This window comes from Cydia fagiglandana, chromosome 7 (assembly GCF_963556715.1).
Source record: "Cydia fagiglandana chromosome 7, ilCydFagi1.1, whole genome shotgun sequence".
In the NCBI taxonomy this organism is placed as follows: domain Eukaryota; kingdom Metazoa; phylum Arthropoda; class Insecta; order Lepidoptera; family Tortricidae; genus Cydia; species Cydia fagiglandana.
The window spans coordinates 826,533-852,051 of record NC_085938.1 but is presented as its reverse complement, the minus strand read 5'-3'; the positions used below and the strand labels follow the sequence as shown (position 1 = coordinate 852,051).

General features: G+C 36.1%; 1 protein-coding gene and 1 long non-coding RNA gene across 2 annotated transcripts in view; both read right to left on the bottom strand.

Annotated features, from left to right (window-relative positions):
- The window catches only part of LOC134666163 (zinc finger protein with KRAB and SCAN domains 1-like), a 43,328-nt gene that overhangs the window by 5,647 nt on the left and 12,162 nt on the right, over window positions 1–25,519 (bottom strand). The gene's annotated exons all lie outside the window — the stretch shown is intronic.
- LOC134665682 (uncharacterized) lies at window positions 12,924–15,229 on the bottom strand. Its single transcript, XR_010098407.1, has 3 exons — window positions 15,155–15,229; window positions 13,978–14,151; window positions 12,924–13,269 (listed from the first exon to the last, which is right to left on the bottom strand). It is a non-coding gene; the product is annotated as an uncharacterized LOC134665682 (long non-coding RNA).

Genomic DNA, 25,519 nt, shown 5'->3' with positions numbered 1-25,519 from the left:
AATGTTAATAAACTGTTTTCTTATGCAATTAAACAACAAATAACTTATTCGATTATAGAGTATGTTTTGAAAAGGTTACTTACATTTAGATGAACGCCTCTAATTACAATTTGTACATAACTGTATCTTTGCTACGTCTCGAAGAATTGGTGTAGGCACTCGTTTTTACAAAAGCAACTGGCATCTGACCAAAGCAAGAGATAAAACTAAGTTTACATAATTAGTAATATTTTTTTCGATGATTACTTTACTAAAAAGCGACTGGCACCATTAATATCAAGTTCCAAGTGGCATACGTCACTTTTCAGTAGTTGGAATTTAAACTTTATATTAATTAGTCAAATTTTAAATTTCATTAAAGTAATCTACTCGTACCACGAGCTGGCGGCCTGCCACTCGAAGGGATACTTATTGATGTGATCTGCTGGTTGGGAAACCGCCTTACGTTTTAAGATGGATACATATAATTATGTCGTCGGCCGATCGTAATATCCACCCGATCGTAGAGTTCCTGTATAATGTTTTGACGGTAGTCATATTAAACCAATAAATTGGTAGAATAGGTTCGTTAAGCTGCTTCAGATGCCGGACGGCAACACTGTTCAATAAAGAAACTCACATAAATAAATATATACCTACATAAAAACATGAACGCTGAAAACAATACACTCTTTTCTTTGGGCAGTCGTGTAAAAATAGGAGCCCCATCACGTAGCGGGGCTCCCTCGACTCAGGATGCAAGAAGGAATTTCATGATCTTGCGGATATTATGATTGGCCGTCGACATATATACTTATATGTGTATACCAGCTCTTATTATACTAAAATATGATTTATATGCATATTTATGGCAATGTTACGGGGCACCTATGAAACTACTCTTTAGTAATAGAACCATTGTGTCAAGCACAGGTTGTCAACAAGGTGACCCCCTTGGACCTGCGATTTTCAGTCTAGCAATCCAGCCGATAAATACTAAAATAGATAATTGTGTGTTACATTAGTTTGATCGATTCGTTTCGAGGGCGAGCGGACGTGAGTTGGCACTCACCGTATTGTTCCGTGCCAATCCATTATGCCAATAAACTTTCGTGGCATAATTAAAACGGGTACCCGCTTTATTTATGTTTGTGTAATCGTGAGCATTAAAACGGTGGGTGTATAATAGGTAGGTATAGTAATATTACTATCAGTAGATAGTAACAGTATAAATACTATACCTACCTACTCATTACTGATGTAGTGAGTATTTATGTACCTAATGTCTCCCGACATGATAAAACGTATCTACCTATTATTAATTTTATAAAACTGATTAAATTTTTTTACAAATATGTTTTCGCAAAGCTCGCTTGGCGAAATTGGATGACCCGTTTTCATACCTATTATTGAAAATATTTTGACACAATTTGATGTAGGGACCTACAGCTACGCCTATAAACGTGTTTGATTTTTTCCGTATTTATAATTACTTATTATAAGAGTTAGGAGCATTGGATGAAATCTATTTTTTGCTCCTAATAATTATTGCAATAATGCAAAAAAGGAAAAAAGACGAACGCGTCATAGCTATGGTTAATATTTAATATGCATCAAATTATTAAAAATATTTTCCATAATGTCAACATCCAGAAATTGATGCCTTATCTTGTAGGTATGTACCTACATATAATATATGTATGTGTATTATTTAAGCAATGTCTCTGCTAAAGTAGAAATACTTAGATCCCATCCCCCCATTAAAAGGGGGCTCGGCAAGGTAAGTACGCACTTGTTATTGGGTCTTATTCAAATTCGGAATCCGATTTGCGAAGTAAACTTGTTAAGAATTCCCAACTTTTTCCTTTTTGTTTATTTTTGTCTATTGTTTAAGGAAAAGGTGAATTACTTTAGGATTCAGGATTGAAATAGGGCAATGGCTTGTTTGTTTTTTAAACTCTTAAAAGAGGAATTTCCATTTTGATTTTCTTTTAGCTAACCTAAATTTAAAAGCTCTCCAAAAATGGTTTTAATTGAGATTATTGATTTTGATTTTATTATTGGAACCTATACCTAAACCTTTTTGCTTTGTCCTACGTGAGAAAAAATTGGTGAGATGTGGAAAATTATGAGGTAAAATGCGTATAGATCCATCAAGGGCGGTGTAAGGAAAATTGTTCCAGTAACCGGTAGATACTTCAAGATTTCAGAAGTTAATTGAACTTGAAAAGGTTTTAAAATAAGTTTTTGGCAAAAATTTCATTTTTGGTACAAGTTTTTATCGCTGACTGCTCTTTTCTTTCCACAGGCAACTAATACTCATCGAGATAATTCTAAAAACCCCAAACACAATTAGGTTTCGTTGTTTTATCACATAGTTCCTATGGCCACCTCCGGTCTCCATCATCAGATCAGCTCGATGACACCATAATATTGCATTATCACCCGACTATGTATGCAAAATTTTAGCTCAATCGGAAACTGGGAAGTGGATCAAATTTAACTTGCAAGTTTTGATTACACCCAGACAACAGTCAGGTGAAACTAAATAAAGGCTTGTAAAAATACAATATAAATAGAAATCTACTATAGTTCGTTTTTTTAGCATTAGAAAGAACTTCGCAGAAGTAAGCTTGTGGTTCCAAATCCGGCACTTTTAGCGGTAATAATTTGAAGTAAATTATATGTACTAACCGTGCTACATTAGATAATACAATAATTATTAACAATTAAAGAGCCTGATAAAAACTGTACGCTTACTTCTGTGGAGTTCTTTCTAATGCTAAAAAAAACGAACTATAGAACCGGAAAAAATCGACATATATTTTATACTTAATAAAATATAAAATGGCAATTGGACGCCCTATCTATCAACCCTGATAAATTTGTCCGAGCGAGTGCGAGCCGCGAAGCGGGTTGAAGCATGTCCGTTTCAGCTTGGGCAACCAGAGTCACTAGAGTCTGACAAAGCTAACTCTGCGCGGCATTTTCAATGACAAAGTGTGGTAATGTCGTGTCACATTTATATGAAAAATTACACTCTCATTTTATTCTGTTCACTTTAGCGGCCCGATTCCAACTTTAAGATACGTCAGTTAATAGATCTAGAAAAGATATGGATTAGATATGTCAGTGTCAAACAAGTGTCAAAAGCGACGTTTCTTCAAACAAATACGTCACTTTTGACACTTGTTTCACACTGACATATCTAATACATATCGTTTCAATATCTAGTATTTGACGTATCTCATTGTTCGAATACGGGGGTAAGGCGGTGTGCTTAAACAGACTCTACTTTTAGTATGTAATGTGTGTGTGTATTTCCCAAACCAGGAAGTATCATCAAATTCATATTCCACACACTTCATTGACCCTCGATAGAAACAAATAGACGATAACCAGCGAAGTGAGGAGTCGCAGTTTCGGTGAAATTACGCGGCGTATCGATCGAGGCCAACGCCTGTTGAATAAATGCATTAGTCTGAAGATAGGCACCTCGCGTTGGGTTGGGATCGAGTTGGGAGCGCAAGCGGGTTAGGTAGTGATTTAATTTCCGCTTGCGCTTATGAGACGGGAAGAACTTTGTAAATTACCAGGGACTGAGATTATTAAAAGTGCGTGATATGTAGTTCATATGCATGAATGCGAAGTGTAATGGGTTCATCTTGAGAATCTCGAGTGTAAGATCAGGTGGAATAAGAGGAGCACCAAGCCAATAGTCTCTATGGAAATGATAATCCTTTTTTTGATATATAATGAATAAATGATTATGATTATGATTATGATTTTTCCTGGGGCATAATCAACTGATTTTAGTTAAACAAACTTATTTACACGTACTGCTCAGACATTTTTAGGGGAATTAGCATTTGCTACAAACTCAAAGCATTTTAGGCAAAAAACGTCAAGTGAAATAAATGTTCTATCGGCCGTAATGAAATTGTCAACATTTGTTTTAACAATAATAACTTTTGAGAACAAAAAGGACAAATTAGTAAAACCTAAATATCTTTATATTTACCTTGACTCTAATTTACCAATCCATTTTATTTACTTACCTACTTACTTTTCCGTATTACTGATACTTACTAACTACTCCTGAGGGGCCTTCGTGAAAACCGAATTTCGCAAATTGCGGTGATCTTTCTCTTTTAGGCTAGTCAAAGCGCAATAAGACTGATAGAGAAGAATGCCCGCAATTAGCGAACTTCGATTTTCGCGGTTATAGCACTGCTCCAATTTCTGTCGAGTCTTCCAACCCGCTTGTCCCCTCTCCCTTGTGGCACCCGCCGCCCGCCGTCCGCCCTAAATTTATTCTTAATAAAGCGCCAAGAGGCCGGCGTGTATTTTTTGATATTTCTCTTTGAGCTCTGAGGGCTCAGGATTGAGGCACGTGCACGGTTCATAGCCAATAAGTGCACCTATCAGGGCTTTGTTTGTTTTTTAACGCTACATAGAGAAAATTACAAAAAGGAGTAGGTAGCTGTGCCGAATTTTATTTAATGGTTTTTTTTGTCACATAATTTTATACCTAACCTATTTAGGTGAATAGATAGTTCCGTTTTCTGTACGATATCATCATCATCATCATCTCAGCCATAAGACGTCCACTGCTGAACATAGGTCTCCCCCTTGGACCTCCATACGTGCCGGTTGGAAGCGACCCGCATCCAGCGTCTTCCGGCGACCTTAACAAGGTCGTCTGTCCATCTTGTGGGTGGACGTCCTACGCTGCGCTTGCTAGTCCGTGGTCTCCACTAGAGCACCCCATCGGCCATCTTCTCTGCGTGCAATGTGGCCTGCCCATTGCCACTTCAGCTTGCTAATCCGGTATAATAAGCGCAATTACACCGTTTGTCCCAGAAATCTTCTTTGAGTTACGAAAACGTATATTTTTTGTAAACCAACGGTAAATTACATACGTTTTTGGTTGTCCCATATTAGAGTTTGGTTTTTATTCCGCCCAGATTGAGAAGCTCTTCACACTTACCAAATTTTATTTAAATCTGACTAAATAAAAATCGGCAAAAAAAATAAAATTGAGCCGGGTACAACAAGAAAAATGTAGCAAAGGGGTAGGGTAGAGGAAGTGTGGATCTGTCATGCTGTTTGTCTTGCCCCGTGCTAGTAATGTGTTATATGTGCATGCTAGTAGTACATATGTCCATCTTACCCCATCTGACCTTATTATATAAAATAAAATCACAAATACTACATTGTTTCTAATTACAAAGTATGTAAGTACCCACCTACTTACCTCATTAATTTTTGAACATTTCAGAGTTGCTTGTCATCTCAATTATTATGTTAAAATTAGATTATTTATAGTATTTTATAGCAATACATTAAATTCTATAATCACTATACCAGCTTCAAGTCGTTCAAATAAATGAGAAAATATTGTTAGAAAATTTCAAACTTACAGAAATTCCAGCTTGTAAATTTCCTACCATTAAAACGCCCAATATTATTTCTTTGTCTACGAAAACCAAAGAAATATAAAAGTTTAACGTTCGCAGTAATTTATCTTTGAAACTTACGTAACGCCCCCACCACTTGAGAGTGGGGGTAATAAACCACACTGTCTTTGCCCCGAACATTCTACTACCTACTTGAAATACTTAGTACTTGATACTTGGTTCTGTATTAAACAGTGGCGGATTTCCCATAAGGCACAGTAGGCCCGGGCCTAGGGCGGCAAGATATTAGGGGCGGCAAATTGTGACAAGAAATTCGCTGATGATAACAAAAAATAACTCAAAATTAGGCTAGGCAACGAATTTTTAAAAAAAGGTACCTATAGAGGGAAATGCTTGAAACACAAGCATTTCCCTCATGGGGGAAAAAAAATGTTTTTCTTATGTTTCTTTTTTACTTTTTTTTAATGTTTTTGTAGGTACATAAAAAGTCAATGTTATTGGTAAAACTATCACTTAAAATGAATAAGTATTTGTTTATTTTTTCCGTAAAACCTACATAGGTTTTACATTCCTATGATCATGTCACAAGTACGTATAGTTTCTGAGATATAATAAGCGAAAAACCGAAAAATGTGACCTTCTAACCAAACCCCCCCCCCCACCCCCGCTCAAGGGGACTTTTGATATGTTCACCTCCGAGTCCAAATAAAGTTACTAAGTTAAAAATGTGTCCCAAACATTTCCCTCTATACCTTTTCGTTGCCTGATCTAAATGTAGTCAATATGATGGGTGCTGATGCTGAGAAAGGGGCGGCTACAAGGCCTGGGGCCTAGGGCGGCAAAGACTGCAAATCCGCCATTGGTATTAAATATTATTTTTATGGATTTTACGAGTTCATTGTTTCGAGACTTAATAAAACAGTGGGTTGATTTATGTATCTGAGTTTGTATGTTAAGTTTAAAGTCCACTTTTGGTAAAGCTAATTGTATGTTTTAATTATTTGCTCGTGTTACAGGCCACAGCCGGTATACAAAATTATACATGGTTACGTTGGTGTTGGTAGAGTTAGATCAAGATAATCTGCAATGATTTTGATAGCACACACAGTGCAAGTGTTATTTATACGTCATATAATTTCATAAAAGTTTGACGTTTAAAATAACGCTTGCACTGCGTGTGTTATCAAAATCGTTGCAGACTTGTCTACTTGTCTTGCGATTCGGGAAATGGATCAGACATTCACTAGATATGAAATAGTAACGATATGTGACGTTCCACGAAAAAAGGTACCCTATAGCGGTTGGCGCTTACGCTACTATTAAAGCCGCTGCAATATTATTGCGGCCATAAGGTACCTTTTGCAGTGCAACGTCACATATCGTTACTATTTCATATCTAATAGTGAATGTCTAATTCATTTCCCGAATCGCGCCGTTGGTCTGACTCTAACCTTTTCAAAACGAAATAGTTATTAAAACTAATAAGTAAGTAAATACTTACGTTCTAAAATAAACATTAAGTTCCCTGAAAGCTTCAGCTTTCAACGCAACCCTAATAAGAATCGCTTTAACCAAGGCAGCTGGGCGTGGCCATAGGATGGGCGGGGGGCGTGGCCACAAAACTATGTCAAGTACTTCTAAGACGGATTTGCTCCTGAAAGTGCCTTCGAGAGCTTTTAACCACGATAGATAGGGAGGGTTATGTTTCTTGGAAAGAGCTGCTTTTATGTGAAATAGTGGAGGAATTCTTTGAAGTAATCTTGAAATTGAAGAAAGGTTTTGAGGAAAAATACGTTGGATATTTTGTGCGATTTTCTTTATTTTGTTATTGGGAATCTACTTTCTTGGAACTTAAGTAACTACGGAAAATCATTTCATTTAGTAGTTGCTATTCAGTAATGGGAAACATCATGACTAAATCTGCATAATACTCGTACAAAGTAGAAAAGTAAGAAGTTTAAAGTGTGTAAAGAATATTTATGTATTTTATGTTTCTAATTAAAAAAAATCGAGGCTAGGAAGATAATATTGTTGAATTCTTACTCAAAGAAAAATACTTACATCAATACCACCCAACTACATTCCAGTACAACTACGGGACAGTCGCCATCATATATATTTAAGCGGCTGAGGTGCTCAAAAATACCTGAACGCACAGTCTAGCTCCTTGAAAATAGAGTGCGTGTTCAGATATTTGTGAGCACTCGGCCGCTCCGATATATCTGATGGCGACTGTACACAAGTTCAAAACGGAATTAAATATCAATTACCCATAATTACGCAAGCTTTTTTGGTAGTGCCTGAGGTTTTTTCTTTCTTTTGTGAAAATTAAGTCCGCCATTTTTACTTTCTTGTATTAAGCAATAAAGTTTAAATAAATTAATAAATAATAAAATTCTTTGCCGCGAAAATCTGCCGCTGGACGTCCTGCAGAATCAAGAGCAATTAAAAACCAACATTCGGCTCACGTCCAAATCTGTGTGTTAACCAGATTCCGTGTGCCATCGTTGCCCCCCCAGTTATCGCCACTTTTATTAATTATATGTACCCTCCTGGAATGTAGAAATCACGCTTTTGGTGACCTTTAGTCGAATTCTTTTGGTAGGTAATTGTATTGAAGTGCTTTTCTTAACATTTTGCACAACAAAAACAACATTAAATCTACAATAAATAGGTAAACACCGGATATTTTTTGCACGCTTAGCGATTAATCCCAGTTATTGGTAAAATTACAAAAACAGGTAGGTATCCTTAATTTGGTTTTAAAACAATTAATAATCGGGGTGTTTTCTAAAATTAAACTTTGCACGTTTACATTTTTCTAGGAATCATGACGAATCTAATCAGGTATCACACGTATTTTTAGGAGTAGTATCTCTTCACCGTCTTCAGGATCTCTAATAGACTAGTTAGAAATTCAAAACCTTCGCGTTCATATTGGAATAACTATCAAAAGTCATTCAACATTTAAAAATGCTTTGTTTTTGACATCATAATCGAATTGTAGACCACTTCATAACAGGGCGTCTGTTATAACATCGTCATCAAAATTTATCAACCTACCCTCTTTAAAAATATGACTTTATCTTCATATTGTACAAAAGTAAACAGGGGAAAATAAAATGAAACGCAGTTCCACCTGACTACCCGCTTTCTTTCAATTTCATCATGTATATGGAGATGAGTCTGTAGCTGCGCGCTTAATATGTACCGACACTCTTATTATCTTTATGGAGCAAGGGTCCATTGTAGCACGGGATTTTACTGAACACCCCGCATGATATATTCGAGAAGCATTCCATGGGCTGTCCCGTACTATATTAGGTATTTAAATAAAAGTAAACAAAATCTACCTCCAAATGGCTCTTTAAGCCAGTTGAGGGTAGATGAAAACATTGCATGATCAAATAATGTAGGTTAAAATCAGGTCGTTCAGCTTCGAATCCAGGCGGTTTTGTACTAGGTCGGTTAATCGATAATTGTTATACTTACCCGAAACTTTACAAATTGTTTGTTTACTTTTATTTAAATACCTAAAGGTACAGAGTATAGCACATTTTATCTAGTGTATCAGAATTTATTTTTCAGTATTTTATTTTTCTTGAAACTTCTCACTTCTTTTGAACTTTAAATAACCAATAAGTAAGTCGGAATCTAACTTTCTATAGGTAAAATTGTGGCTAGGTACTTAATTTATTAGAAAACTTCAATCATTTACAAAAATAGCAACATCAATAAAGTTAGACCAACAAAAGTCTGCAGCGGTTTTCATAGCCCACGCATTGCAAGTGTTATTTGTACGTCACAATTTCATAAAATATTCACATTTAAAATAACACTTGCACTGCGTCGTCTATCAATATCGCTGCAAGCTTTTCTTGGTAATTGTACAAAACACAAAATACTGGATAGGCAGTACAAAGGCACAATAAATGACGTCACAATTTAGGTTTGAATGTGATATAAAACAAGGTTAAACAAAAACTGAAAAGCGTTCAAGATTGTCGTGTCGTACGACAACGCGCCCGCGCCGCGCTCGGCGTGTCGCGTCGTATTTTTCCAATTTCGCGCCGACGACGTGTCGGGAAAATCCTCTTTTGATTTATTTCTTAATTCTCTTATTTCAATTTATTGCCGCGTCGGCATTTGTGCTACTAATGTTTACTAATCGAGTTCCTTTGGCGGAATTACGCTCATGTATTATGGACTTTGAACTTTTGATTTGTTTTGAATCGAGTTTTATATTTATCAATCAATCTTTCAGTTTGTATTGCTGTGAAAAATGACGCTAAAGATATGAAAACCTTTACTTTAAAGTGGATTATGCTGGATATGGATATGTTTTCTAGTTGCCCTGAGGTAAACAAGAAAAATGAAGAGGTAACTTTGGATTTATTTTCTATCGAGAAAATTTTAAGGATTTGTGTTTCGACTAGTGTGACATCTATTATCATATAGTCAAGAAACATATATCCGAAAATCACATCTGTTTATTTCCGGGGCTAGCCACTGCCACGTTTCAAAGATCCTGTTATTTTACGATGAACAGCCTTAAGTTTGATGAGATATAAGGGCCATACCGAAGGGAACTACACGCCGATGTTGCAGTTGGCTGTCAGTCGGCGCGCAGTTCCCATACAAGTTGCAGTCGGGTTGCAGTCCGTCTGTACCGGGCCTAAGACCCTATGAATAAAATTAAATATAGCCAAGTATGTACTAAATATGCTTTTCTATGATATACGAGACAAACAAGCAAACGAATCGCTTGATGGTAAGCAATTACCGTCGCTCATGGATATCCGCAACACCAAGGTTGCAAGTATGTTGTGGAAATTTAAAATGGACGTAGGTAGGCTCTTTTTGAAGGTTTGATGCTTGGTGTTTTCTCCGTGAATTAGAATTTTCTTGAAGAAATAAAAAATACTTAATGAACAATGCGTATTATGTAGTAGGTACTACTGACTTGTAGAAAACATGTTTATTTTAATGAAAATGTAATTCATATCATAGTTTTTTACATACATTTACATTTCTAGCGACCATTCGGACCAATTAAAATTTTCTTGAAAAAATAAAAAATACTTAATGAACAATGCGTAGGTAGTAGGTACTACTGACTTGTAAAAAACATGTTTATTTTAAGGAAAATGTAATTCATATCATAGTTTTTTACATACATTTACATTTCTAGCGACCATTCGCACCAATTAGAATTTTCTTGAAGAAATAAAAAATACTTAATGAACAATGCGTAGGTACTACTGACTTGTAGAAAAATGTTTATTTTAATGAAAATGTAATTCATATCATAGTTTTTTACATACATTTATATTTTTAGCGACCATTCAATTTTAAATATGCAATTTCTTTGATCGACACAATCATTTATTCTGCCAAGAATTTTTTTAATGTCGTTTCCTTAAAAACACATTTTAAAAACTGTCTCCAGAAAATGAGCGTAAAGCTTCATTTTGTGAAACAATATTAGCGCAAGATGGCGGGCAAGTAGCAGATGATCTTCATTTGAATATTGCGGAGACGGGCACACTAGGGGACTTTTAAGATGTTTTTTTCTTTTTTTATCTGTGCAAAGTTAAAGTTACTTAGATGGCGGCATCTGTCAAATAGTAAAAAAATAAATGTTTTCTTTTAGGTAAACCTAATTGAACCTAATAAATCCAATCTTACAGTGAGGCCTATTCACTGACGACACGTGTTCGAGCCGATACAGTTTAATGTCTTAATTTCACCAAAGATGGCGCTGTTACAAACGAAAACTAGGTAACAGTAGTTCATCATGGAATGTACATATATAATGTCAAATATGTGAATAAACGATTGGTAATTGCCGTAATTGGTATTGATAACTAAGCAACTTATTCAAACAACACGTTTAGATCAGATCGTAAAACATACATACAATAAAACATACTTATTTTATAATAAGGTATCGGTTGATAAAGATGGATAATAAAGATGCCTAAGCGCCACTTAATGCACCATCCCATTGTACACCAGTACCATTTTACACTTGGTTAACGGTTTAACCGCTTAACCCAGGGTTAGTGGGATGATGCAAGTGGCCCTAAGTGTAATATTATAAATTGTTACTTAAACAACAAACCACCAACCGACTGATGACACTTTATTTATTAGGTACCTACCCGTGTGAAATATTATGAATTTGCTTTTGGTAGGTACCACGATCCCAGCTAAATGCCTACATACATACATGTAAATGGTCGTCAGTCGGATGGATTCCATTAGTTATATAACATTTTCACACAAGGTAAGCGTACTAGTGCTCGACATACTAAATTGCTTATGCCCAATAGATGACACCTCGCTGTCACCTCTATTGACAATGACTTAAGTTTCAAGATGGGACCGCGTCGAGCACCAGTACGTTTACCTTAGGTACACTAAAAAAAATGAAAGTGGCTTACATTACACATTTTCAGTAAAACGTTCCATGAAAAGCAGCCTAATGTGTTTGCGAAAATGAGATGCGGGTCCGGCAATATCAGGGGATCAAAGCGGGGTCGGGCATTAGCGGCCCATAGCGTGGAGCCAGTCAAGTGTACCGCTTCATAACTGACGAATAAAGATTCATCGCACCTTTTATAATATAAATACACTAAAATGAATGAACGAAAGCGGCATCGGCACCTTTCGAACGAAACCGAGTAATGGCCTCTCCAAATGTCACCGATAATAGCAAGCGATTTGCAATAATATTAAGCCACGAAAAGTCTGCAGCGATTTTGATAGCCCTCGCAGTGCCATGTGTTATTATTGTTAAACGTAATAAATTCATAGAAATTACGTTACGGGACGTTTAAAATAATACTTGCACTGTGTGGGCTATCAAATCCGATAGGTACAGTCTTTTCTTGGTCTGACTATACATTGCGGTATTTGATTAGTCTTCGTAGCCAGCAATTATTTCAAACCGCATGCCCTTTGTTGTAAGGTTTGTAGAAGCCATACAGAAAATTAAGTAGCTGATATTCTAGGCACTGAATTAAAAAAAAACTCGTGTTGATTTAAAACACTTCCTTCGGTCGTGTTTTATTTTATCACCACTCGTTACGAATTTCCTACATTCCGCATTTGTATTGTAAATAACTAGGTACGTCACCCTTAAGAGTAGTAGGATATTTACAATATCTAAGTTAGCACTTGTGCGGAAAAATAGGACCATATTATCCCTTAAGAGTAGTAGGATATTTACAATATCTAAGTTAGCACTTGTGCGGAAAAATAGGACCATATTATGTAGATATTGTAAATATAGCTATAGCACTTTCCGTGCCTATGTCGAAAATTTAAAGGGCCACATGTACTGTAAAACGTTGTATGATACACGTGCGAATAGGTAATTCGCAACTCATCACCACTCGTTACGAATTTCCTACTTTCCGCATTTGTATCTTAAATAACTAGGTACGCCACCCTTAAGAGTAGTAGGATATTTTTTTAATAATCTGTAGGGAAAGGCAAGGTGCAAAATCAAAGTACCAATTTTAAAGTAAGAAAAAACAAGTTTAATAGAAAAAACTAAAACTAAGGGTCAATAAAGAAACTTAACTAGCGCCGACTGAGATGTAAAATGGATTAACAAAAAACTTATCTCTAAAATTGTGCATTATACTATGCAAGACTGATCCTGCTCGTATCAGTAACGGAAAAGTATAGCGGTGAATCCCTATTTCATTTATAATGCAATCGTGAAAGACTGGTGAACGAATTACACATATTATATTACTAAAGACTTAACTAAAATGTTAAAAGGTTTGATTTTCTGAAACGCAGCATGTTAATGTTAATGTTTAAACTACAATCTGTGACTCCGCTACAAGACCGCGATCTGGAACAAGGAGAGGAAAAATATAATAAAAACCGGACAAGTGCGAGTCGGACTCGCCCACCGAGGGTTCCGTTGTTGTAGTGGCAACAGTTCATGAGATACAGCCTGATGACAGACAGACTGACAGACAGTAGTGGGGGTCTTAGTAATAGGGTGCCGTTTTTACTCTTTGGGTACCTACGGAACCCTAAAAAGAGTCATGATTACGATGTTTATTAGTACAAAAAATATGGCTCATTTCAGTATCATTTCGTACCTTGTCACAGTGACAATCAATACCTATTGAAAGTCGCTAGGGACCTCACAGCTCACACTATTGTCACTGTGACAATGCACGAAATGGTGCTGAAATTTAATGGCTCCTCTACACGATGGGCCAACGCCGGCCACTCCAAGGGACGCAGCCATGCGGCAGAATGAGATAGCAATATCACTTGCTTTCTCTAACGCATAAGTGCGTCCCTTGGAGTGGCCGGTGTTGGCCCATCGTGTAGGGGAGCCATAATTCCTTGACAGTAAATGTCTTCTGACACCTCTCGTAGCGGCTCGGTATTCTAGTTCTAGTCCTCGTGTTAAAAAGTATACCACATTGTAAACCGACGTCCAACACTTACTCAGGTCTTTTTCAGTGCTAGCCGCTCGCTGAGCACAGCCGCGCTGTCAGACGTCCAACGTCACCCGACGTCATTCTACTGTTACAATACTTACCAACGCAGGTCTCTCTCAGCGCGTCCACTGCTAGCCGCTCACTGAGCGGGGCAGCCGCGCGGCCAGTGCTCCGCCCGACGTCACCCGACGTCGCTCGACGTCGATCGACGTCGCCGACGGAACGGCACCGGGCGGCCGAGCTTGCTGCCGGAGCCAGGTGCTTGTGCTACCTGCCTGGAAACACGAAGTTTCATGTTAATGCTTATGTATTTACAGCAACATTCTTAACTTGTGTACCCTTAGGTACATAACTATTAATGTCTTTGTAATAAGATCAGATCACAATGTGAACGATGGTCAATATAGGTACTGACAGTTTATTCCAGTCCAACTAAGCATCGATATTATAAGAGGGACGCTAATATATACTTAAGAGACTACGAAATATTTACCTAACAACAGTTTCTTTTTGGCCCAGTGGTTGACTGGTAGAGAATGCCTTATGGCATTAAGTCCGCCATTTGTACTTATAATTTTATGTGCAATAAAGTTTAAATAAATAAATAATAAATATTTAGCAGCTATTTATTATTAAAATGACTTTTTCTCGTCTTCATGTGAAAAATACGTCTACTAGCTACAGCTAAGCACGTAGGTATATGAATATTTCCGTAAATATAAAAGGATACGACTAAATGATTAATATATAGTATTAATACACTTCTTCGCACCCAGCCTTTGCCCAGCAGTGGGACACAATGGGCTCGTAATAATAATAGTAGAAAGCGGTGCACACCTCTCCACGCCCTGAGCCGCTCACGTGATGTTGTCCCCTTGTCGCTCCGTGCGAGCGGCCGTTTTCGGGGACCCATGTTGTGAGTTGGCGAGTCACCACCTGACCCATTTTTTCATGTTTTTTAACATATGAGCAGGGCAGGTGCCATAGTTTCCTCCATAGTCCCAGTTACTAGCCCACTAACAACTCAACGCAATAGCCCGGTTTCTTTTTGTACCTTTTCTTGCAATAGTCCTACACTAACCGGGGCTTGTCCTTGGGTGCACTACTATAGTGCAAACAGGGATAATCGTCGGTTGGTGTCACATTTAGAGTAAATTGTCTTATTACAAGGGGTCTCTACGTGTTGGCTTCGGCCCCACGCACGCCTTCCAAATGCCCGGGACCCCATGGTCCCGAGAATTTGTAAAAGACAGACATAATAATAATTAATACACTTACCATGCTGCCGCAAGCCCAGTATTAGCGGGTACCCTGGCGCACTGCAATAAAAGGACATAATCAACGATAAAATACAGAAATAAGTATATAGATACTTTCAGAGAACAATTAGGTGGCTAGTTAAAAATCATTAATTTCCTGGTTTATTTATTTCAAAAACAGTAGTGGAAAAATACAGTTGGTTTCTTGACATATGTTTAAAAACGACTATGTATATCTTTAAGTTGTAAATAAAATGGCACAGTTTAACCTTCAATCAATAAGCCGACTTAATCATAAGATGTATGGCTTATAAAATAAATAAGATTTAAAAAATCCTTCAATCAATTTATAAGAATGTTAAAATATACCTACTGCAATAAAAATAACCTAACTCGAACACGTGGGTATCACAATGTCATTCAAAAACGATCTCATGTGACTCATGTCACGTAAACTGTTGAAAAATAATGTTCCTAATTTTCCTGGCCTACTAATTTACGCCATTTGAAAGTGAAAAACCAGAACGAGAAGGAACATTTTAAGAACACGTGGCTTAAACAAGATGGCGGATTCCCAAAATAGGAGTTAAACTTAAATGACTTCTTAAAACAAGATTAATAACTTTACTAGTAATAAATGTCTATTTATAGCTCACTTATTAATTAACGTTTAAAATTGAAAAAGAACTAAGTAAACAATTTCAACACGTGTCCACAAACAACATGGCGCATTTCCGATATCGCAGTTTCACAATAAAAATAACAAAATAAAATTTTCCACAATTAATATTCATTTATACTACACTTAAATAACGTTTAGAGTTGAAAAATTACCAAATGATTTCAAACGTGTAAAATAAAATGGCGGCATCACAAAATGGCCGCTAAAGTAAGGAAAGTGAATACTTACGTCCCGCTCCGATCCCGAGTGCGCCGTGCGCGTGGGCAGGCTGCCTTTTATAGACGCGGGCGCAGGGCCTCCGGCGCATACGGTTGTAGCTAGGAAATAAATAAGTAAATTAAAATAATGTTGTCTAATATTTTAATACTTTTGATGCCAAAGTCTGTCTGAGTGTCTGTCTGTGACATCGTAGCTCTCAAATGGATGGACCGATTTCGATACGTTTTTTTCACGCGAAGCAAGTTTCCTTGATTGATATTAATCGATCCAGTAGTTTAAAGAGTGTCAGCTTTTTCAAAATGATGTAAGGCATTTTGTAACTGATGTAAATTACATAAAAAAAATGTCACGCATTCCCGTAACATAACTACTAAGTAATACACATGCATCGGTTTCGATTTTATATTCGATTTCGAAGTATTTACACAAAAAATTTAATAGCTTAAGTAATTTTTAAAGAATTACCTATGTAATAATGATCGAACACATGTCATGTGTTTAATTATAACATTTACATCACTAGCAACGTGATAACAACGAAACTATGTATGATTATATTGATTACCTACTTTACCTAGTTAGTAGATTAGTAGTGGAAATACATCACTAAAAATTCAGGGTCTTAGCTTTAGCCAGAACAACATTACGTGAGGTTAAAAATGGCCTGAATATAGAAAAGAATGGTACGGGCGTTCCTATTTGTTCTGCTCAAGGTGACGTTCGAATGTCAACTGCTGCTGCATTACTGTTACGAATCTTGCGAATAAGTGACGTTCGCCGCCGCATTACTGCTGCGATTATGACGTTCATTCCTTTAGTTATTTTATTCAGGAAATTCAGCGGCGGCAACAACGACGCCGCAACAGTAACGCAGCTGCAGTTGAAACCAGAACGTAACCTAAAGGAATACACGACATAAACATCATTATTTAAAGGGGGCTGCTAAAATCATGTTCCTATTTTCCCACTGTATTTAAAAAAATACTTTACTGTTACAAAAACGCATCATTTATCGACCATGTTCTACATATGAATCGTTGTCATTGTCAACATATGCGTTAATTCAGAATACATCAACATTAAGAACCAGATGAAAAAAATAAGATGTCAATCTTACTTAAACTACGGCCCCGATTCGGATTTTGAAATAGACATCTATTAGACATCTTTTAGACATCACCAAGATACGATAACGATAATTATGTTTAAGATCTAACCCGTCCAATTTGACATTTGCGCGATTCTAGAGATACACTTGAACGATTTCCACAGGATATGACTTAGAGATCTAATTCACATCTAATAGATATCTTACTCTATCTAACGTAAAAGTGACATTGGTTGCCCGAATTGCGCTGCAAAAGAGAACTAGTTGATATCTAAACTATAACGTATCTAGAATGGATCTACTACGTGTCGTCTCTTGTGAATATCTTAAAGTTCGAATACGGCAGTACGTCAAACTCACACTTTCACAGATACTTTTTACCCACAACATTGTGTGAATATTTCGGCTGCCATGTATCAACATGTCAACGACATTCACGCAATAAATCAAAACGCAAAAACGTCAGGCGCATCGTAAGATTCCATCTTTTTGTGGAACGTTCGTTAACGTAACGTTCTTGGGAAAAAAATTAAACTCAGACTTGCAAGCAAACTTGTACCTACGTACATAAATATTCCTTTTATTTTTTGTTTTTAAATTGTGTACAAAATTGCGTAACTCCCCAAAACGTATTTCAAAACATTGATTCTGTTATTGAATCGAGTTGTTTAGATTTTGTGTGGAGGTCTTTTTTTCATATAACTACATACTTGTTCAGTGATGGTTCTAGGTGATTGGAGAAAATATCAGGATTGATGTGCATACTACATAGTATGTACCTACCTATAAGTAAATAATTAAACCTAAATTATTATATTTCCAAGGAAAACAGAAATGTACAAGTACTTGTACTGAAATTTCATGTCACTATTAAAATTGTATCAGAAATATCTTTAGTATAAATGCCTAATGGCGAGCATAAATGACAGCGTTTTACACAAAAATAAAACGCTAATTAAATAACTTACCCTATTCGGAACCTAATAATAATATTGAGAGTGGCAACACTGTGTTGTCGGTCATATTGTCCTTTTCTAGCATATACGTCCCTCTCTCTCCCACACTCCCACCACACAGCAGTTTGCTTTTTGGCGGTTGTCGCAAAAACAAATTTCCAACTCATTGTCTCAAAATTATACATATTTACACCAGGCAGGATTAAAACTTTAGGTTCCGAATAGGGTAAGTTATTTAATTAGCGTTTTATTTTTGTGTAAAACGCTGTCATTAAACAACTGTACCGCTATTCGGAACCTAATAATAATATTGAGACGTGTTTGTTATCGCCTGGTGGTGGGAAGACGCCAAGCCAATGTGATTTATACATGTACTTATTATGTATATGTAATATTATTATATTATGAGTGTTTAATTAATTATGCAGTACACCCTTTATTTTAACACCCGTGAGGAGAGAGGTATTTAGTAAAGCATACAATTTGATATTCCATTATATAATGATACTAACTTAGCATTTTATATACGTACTTAATGTACTTATAAATGTTCAAAAGAATAAGTGAGTCACCACAAGGGTGCTATACTGGTACTTAATTACATGAAAACTGGGTAAAAAAAAAAATGTGATAGGTCAGTCTACTCTTCAAGGAGCATACAACATCTGTTATAAGGAGTAATGTAATTCAAGTATGAGAAGATAAAAATAATAAAGTACTAGAGTAGTTTTTATTTATAAGTAGCAATTATTATCAAATTTGATAATAATTATCTATAATAGTAAAGTAAGCAGTTGCAGGAATATAACAAGGACAGGACCTTTCTTATTTCCAGAATCCCTCGGGATTAAGTAGACGAATATTTTAATTATTCTTTATATCACTATCACCACAAAGTTAATAAAATTAGGTACTTGTTGAAATGTCATAGAGAATCACTAAATTTCTTTAATGACTGTAAGCCATATACTTTGTTATAGGTTATAGCTATAAAATGCATTTAACCCTTTTAAACGCTTTACCTGGCTTTACTAACGAGAACGCGAGTCAATGTACCTAAATAAACCTTACTTGAAAGTGTGAAGGTTACTTTGAGAGCTTAAGCCACAACACTCATGTGTTCACTGCGCTGTGAGCACTAGTTATGACGCTTTTTGATGTTCTTAGCGTTCAAATGGTTAATGTAGAATTGCCACAGAACTTTATCAATGATATTTGCAGAGTCATTCTAATTAAACTCATGTTTAGCTATCATAACCTTAATTTTACTCATTAATTTGTATATATGTAGTAAGAGTAATTTCTCAGTGGTTTACTTTATCTGGTGCCTACTGGTAGACATAAGCCTTGAAACTTTATTGGTTCTGACCGCTAAAGTGGCTTAATTTCTGTAAACTATTCATAGACATTGCTTAATTCTGAATATTCAGTGTGTAAATTATAAGGAATAAGATACTTAATTCGAAACCCTAGCTCATCGCATAGGTGCTTTTAACCGATATACAAATTTATGTACTTATTTCGTGATTTTACATTATTTGCAATAACTGTGCGAAACCAGGGGGTCCCCGACCTTTTGCCGGGCGCCCGTGGCCCAAAGCCAACAGCGCAGAGGCCCTTTAAGAGGGACCTATTTCATCCAATGCTAGAATCAGCACTTTGTCGAATCTATTAGATATTTAGGTATACTTATCCTCCTTATGAACTAAGGATAATTGTACCTTGTTTATATTTCAATAATAGCAAGATTGTAAATGTTATTATATATTCTGAAATATTACTGAATTTGGGCCAGTGTACTTTTGTATACTATATAGGATAGTCTAATAACGTCCCGCCTCCTGGGAGGCAATATACAGAGTTCTTGCATATATATTCACGATAGCGCTAAGTGGTGGGGACCTAGTTTACCGACACTTGACTACATGAAATTATTGTGTACATTTTTTTACAGGTCTCGAGCGAGAAGGGTACCTATATATAGGTTGAGGTCCTTAACTTGAGGATTTGGTAGGAGCAAGACACAGACGGGGTGTAAATTAATTGATCCACCATGTTTCAAGAGATTCATGTGCATTGATGCCTTGGTTACACTGTATAGACAGACTATATAACTCTTTGGCAGAGTTTTGCCAACATATTATAATAAATGACTGCATTTGTTTGGGTGTACTTGTTCCACGACAAAGACATATTTATATCTATTACAATGTATTTTCGAAAAGTACTCGCGTTTCAAAATAGCTTCGCCTTTTCGCAAGGCCTGTTTCCCATTTTTATTGTGCAAAGCAAACCGTATCACAATGCTATAATTTTGTATAAATTGATAACTAGAGGGTCATGCCCTAGACGTGACCGCCGAAGTTATACTAGTTAGAACCGTTCGTGCAAACCATTAAGTCACTGTTTATTAAAAACCTTATGTCGTGGGTACATTACATTCCACGGTGGGTACATTTGTTAAACGTATAGTATCAAACTATGATGAATAATGATAAGTGAATTAAGTGATAACAATATTTGGTCCGTGCATAGAAGCGCGTGCCCTTGAGATTAGGGCATGGGTAGTTTAAAATAAACTTAATCTGTGCATAGGAGCACTTACGATCAAGGTGGTTCAAATCTTCAAGGGTCACAAGACAGACATAAAGGTGTAAAATAAATCATTCATAAACGCCCCGTTAGGTCAGTTTTGTATATTTTTATTTCTAACATGCTTGTGCAGCACATGACAATTTTCCTATACCATGCCAGTCAGGAATATAACAATTAAATAGGTAACTTTGGTTATATCGTGTACCTCATAGGTAGGTACTCTTAAACATGTTAACTGAAAAACTAGTGCTCTCGAGGCAAATATAATTTATATTAATTTCTAGTCTGCCATAGCAGGCATAGACTTCAAAGATTTTTAGATATTCATAGGGCCGCTAAACGAAACCCTTTGTACACCTTGAGCAGACTCTTTGTGCTCTTGTAATTTTATTTTCACACCATGAGTGATATTAAACATAGCTTATTTCAGAATTGAACCGTAAGCTATGTCGTGTCGTGAGCTTAAGTGAGCCTGATTTAATTAGAGTCCACAGAGTAGTTATCTGGACCTTGGACGATTGACCACACCTTATTCTAATTATCAATATTGTGCCTGGGCTTGTGGTAGAATTTAGGTGACTAAATCTCTTAGTATTATCTATGCCACCCACATTATGAGGCTTAGCGTCTCCAGACCACAATTTTAAAAGTATTAGGGTGCAAAGATTTTTTCATCTTTAAAATAAAAATGAGTCGAGATAGGCCTGGAATCTTATGTTATTTTATACCTATTATATTATAATTTTAGAAATGTTCATTAGTCCAATTTTGGGTTTAGCCAATAGGGTGTTCGGGACCCTTAAAAAAGATTGGTAAACAAAAATGAAAACTCGAATAACGAAGCCTTGCCTATTTCGACTGATTTTTACCCAGAACATTATTTTGTTAGAACCCTTTTACTTTCTCTAAGAGGAGGTATTTACATATTCATTTTTGTTATATATTTATAATTGTGGTCTAGCCTGTGTTATTACCATATCATTTAAATTTCTGACATGCCTTGCGCAGGCTTACATAGGTTGTAATATCATCATCAATAACTTGACATCAGTTTGTAAATGAATCAAAGATTCTTTGGCACACCTTACGCAGGTGGAAACATGGCAGCCTTGCGCAGGCTTAGATAGGTACACAACATATTGGTTTCATCACAAATAACTTGACGTTAGTTTGTGACTGAATAACAGATTCTCTTAGGCACACCTTACGCAGGTGGAACCACAACAGACATAGGCTTAAGAATATCATTCAAATAAAGTTTATGGGTAATATTCCCTTAGTTGCGAGTTCCTCGCTCGACAAGGGGAAAGGATTTACTTTAATAGGCACTTTTAGAAAGTGTCATTCACGGTGACGCGCAGATTTGCCATAACTAAACTTTAACTCTACAGTTAGCGAATATAATTTGACAATATGAATGAAGCAAACCATGCGTCTTCGTCAATGAATCAATCTAAAGATTCCCATATCGTTAATGCCCTTTCAAGTCACAGGCTTCCGATTTTATTTAAAACGTTTACAAGTGTAGGTACTATTTATGTAGGTAGGTAGGTAGGCTTAAAGATTGACCCTCTTGTATGTAGTTACATATAGAATAATGAAGTTATTCAAATCCAAAATAATACAAGCACATATAGCAACTACATGCAAGAGTTCTTTTCTTTAACCTTTTAAACTGTTAGTAAGTACCTGTTATTTATTTAAAAAGATACCTATCTACCTACATTTTAACCTTTTTTTTTTTTTTCAAAATCAAAGATCTAGTTGGAGAGATATAAGTTGGTAGATAAGGAGCGAAATACTTAAGGATTTCCATGACATTCTTGCGCAGAGCCATGCTAATCTCTCTCTTTGTCTAGTCAGATTTAAGTTTACGTACTGCCGAAGTACTCACTTTCCACAAAAATAAATGCAATGCTTGCGATGTAGGTTTGTTCGTTACCTTGTGTCCCTCAGAGCGGAAATATATACTCCCAAGCGGGTACACGTTATTTATCAGCAAGTTTATTACCAAAAAATTCATTTTGCAATATTATATTTAACCCGGAACGGGATAAAACGACAAGTTGCTGATGGATACTTGGATAGATAAAACCTACACGTCTATAAGCTTCTATCTGAATACTTAGTTCTACGTAACACGTATTAACTATCCGATCCTTTCGTATTCGAAAACACAAATCACTTAAAAACTGAAGGGTATGCCTCCACACATCACCATTTAAGGGTTATAATTTCAACCGTTACTATAGACACACAAAGATTTAAGTAAACTAATAAGACTCAGAAGAGACTTAATGTAGGTATAAAATTAATTAAATTCTAATGGTGACAAGTGCACGCTTTACCAGCTCGATGTGTTTTCTAACATTATGTGTTTTAGTATTTTCATTAGCATAGCCACGATGCGCGCAGGCAGCCTTTGAAAACTTACACATTATTATTCCGGATCGTTTTTATTTGCTAGATAGTTTAAAGGACACAAAATTTAAATATTTATTTCGAACGGCAAAAGCCGTTAGAAACTGTTTTTCAATATAGTCAGCTAAACTGAGGTACAAATTCAAAAACTCACCAGCAGTTTAGCTTCACGACCTTCCAGATGGAAAAACAGCAAGCCAATGAGTTGGAAATTTGTTTTTGCGACAACCGCCAAAAAGCAAACTGCTGTGTGGTGGGAGTGTGGGAGAGAGAGGGACGTATATGCTAGAAAAGGACAATACGACCGACAACACAGTGTTGCCACTCTCAATATTATTATTAGGTTCCGAATAGCGGTACAGTTGTTTAATTAAGGTATTTACAATTACGTGCCTACCCTCATTATTAGTAATGTATATTGAGTATAAATTGTAAACATGTTAATTTTATAAAGATTGATTTTGACTTTCACGATTTTTAAACACTATTATTTACGAAAATTACCAAATCGTTTTATTAAGTTTCAATTGTACCCACCTATATCGTCTGCTTCCCTTGCTTACCATATCAGTATAATTTTAGTAGAAAATATATGAAGTTAGTGAGTGATATAGCAGAGGGATCTGACGATATATTTTACATTAATTGAGATGAAAAGTAAAAAAAAAACCCGTGCGATGGCCATTTCTTCCGTCGCAAGTTTCGGACGGCACGTCATATTTTTCGTCTCTGTCTAATTTCCTGGTTTTAAAAGTACTTTTGGGAAACATAATTTTTGCACATACATAGTACCTAGCTATATTTATAGGTACAAGTCTCTTTGTCTGCCAGTAAACTAAGTTAGTTATCCAACACAAAGGAAAGCACAATACCTACATATAGGTACTTAGATAAACCAGCATATTTCTACCTTTTGTTACCAAAGCCCATTTCTCTCAAATAGACCCCCGCATAAATAGTAGCCATCTTTCCCCCCTCCACCCACTGGAAAATAAAACCTGGTAATTTTAAGGGGGGAGTGTCGCTGGGCGGGGCTACACCACGCCCTGCTGAGTGGGCGGGGCGTTTGAAAACCGTCTTTTGTTTATAGATATGTGGATAAAGTAATTGGTTGGATGCTGGTCGCAATTAAGTAGAATTGGGTGATATTTATGTTTGAGATAGGAGTTGGCGCCAAGTGGATATTGTTTTCCGTAAAACTTGTATGTTGTTTTTCTCTTAGCAAGATGCTGGCAGATTCCTCGCACAAAGAATAAGTATAGCGATACAGCGGGGAAATGCTGCCAGCATCTACGGCACCATTCCGCAGGATAGTTTGTAATTATTTAGTTTTAGATTAGTTTTATTTATTTTTAGATTTAGTTTTTAAGTTTTGTAGGTTAATAGTTATTTAATTATGTTTTAAGTATGGTATTATTTTGTTTCTAGGTATTAAGTTTGTATGCACTAATAAATCAGATATGAGGTTAACATCCACTTTGGCCTAATAGGGACGAGATTTTTTTACGATGTACTTAGGAGGCAAAAGAGCTGACGAATCTCCTGATGGCAAGCAAATACCGTCACCCATGGACACCTGCAATACAAAAAAGGTTGGAAGTGCGTTGCTGGGAATTAAGATGGGAGATCGCTCTTTTATCGAAAGTCGTGTTGGTCTGGAAATAACGCGAGTGACAGTTTACTATACAGTTTATGTGAATACAAATCAATCTCACGGAATACCGTATTGTAATTACTAAGTTTTAACAAACACTAAAATCAATGATAAAACCTTTGGAATTAATGACAGGAAAAATAAGTAGGTATCTAATTCTTGAGCAATTAATTTTTGATTTTATGTTAGTTAATAATAGTTTAGAACTGCAAAAACGAAACAATACAAGTATATAGGTACTACTAAATGCATAATCTTAAGAGGGAAGTATATAAGTATATGATATATAAGAGGGAAGTATAAGCATGTGATCGTACAAAAAAAGAAAACGTTTTTCCACTTCTCAATATTATCCATTCTCCATGATTTTTAGTATGTTATTGACACAATGAAAAACTAGGATTATAGGTTTTCCTTTTTTCAAAATTTTCAATACAAAAAAAGTCTTTTTCAAAAAAGCTTAGCCCAAACCTAGAATATATTATGCTGAAGCGATCGACATCAAAATCAAAGTGATATGTTAAGATTTCGTTAATCGAAAATGTTTTCTCCCGAAATGGAAATTGTATGAAAAAGTTACTTTTGTCAGTAGCTAGGTATACTTCCCTCTTAAATTGTCGGCGCGATCCGGGAAATGAATTAGAGATTAACTAGATATGATATAGTAAAGATATGTGACGTGCCATGGGTAAAGGTACCTTATGAAGGTTGGCGCTTACGCTATTATTAACGCCACTCCAATATTATTG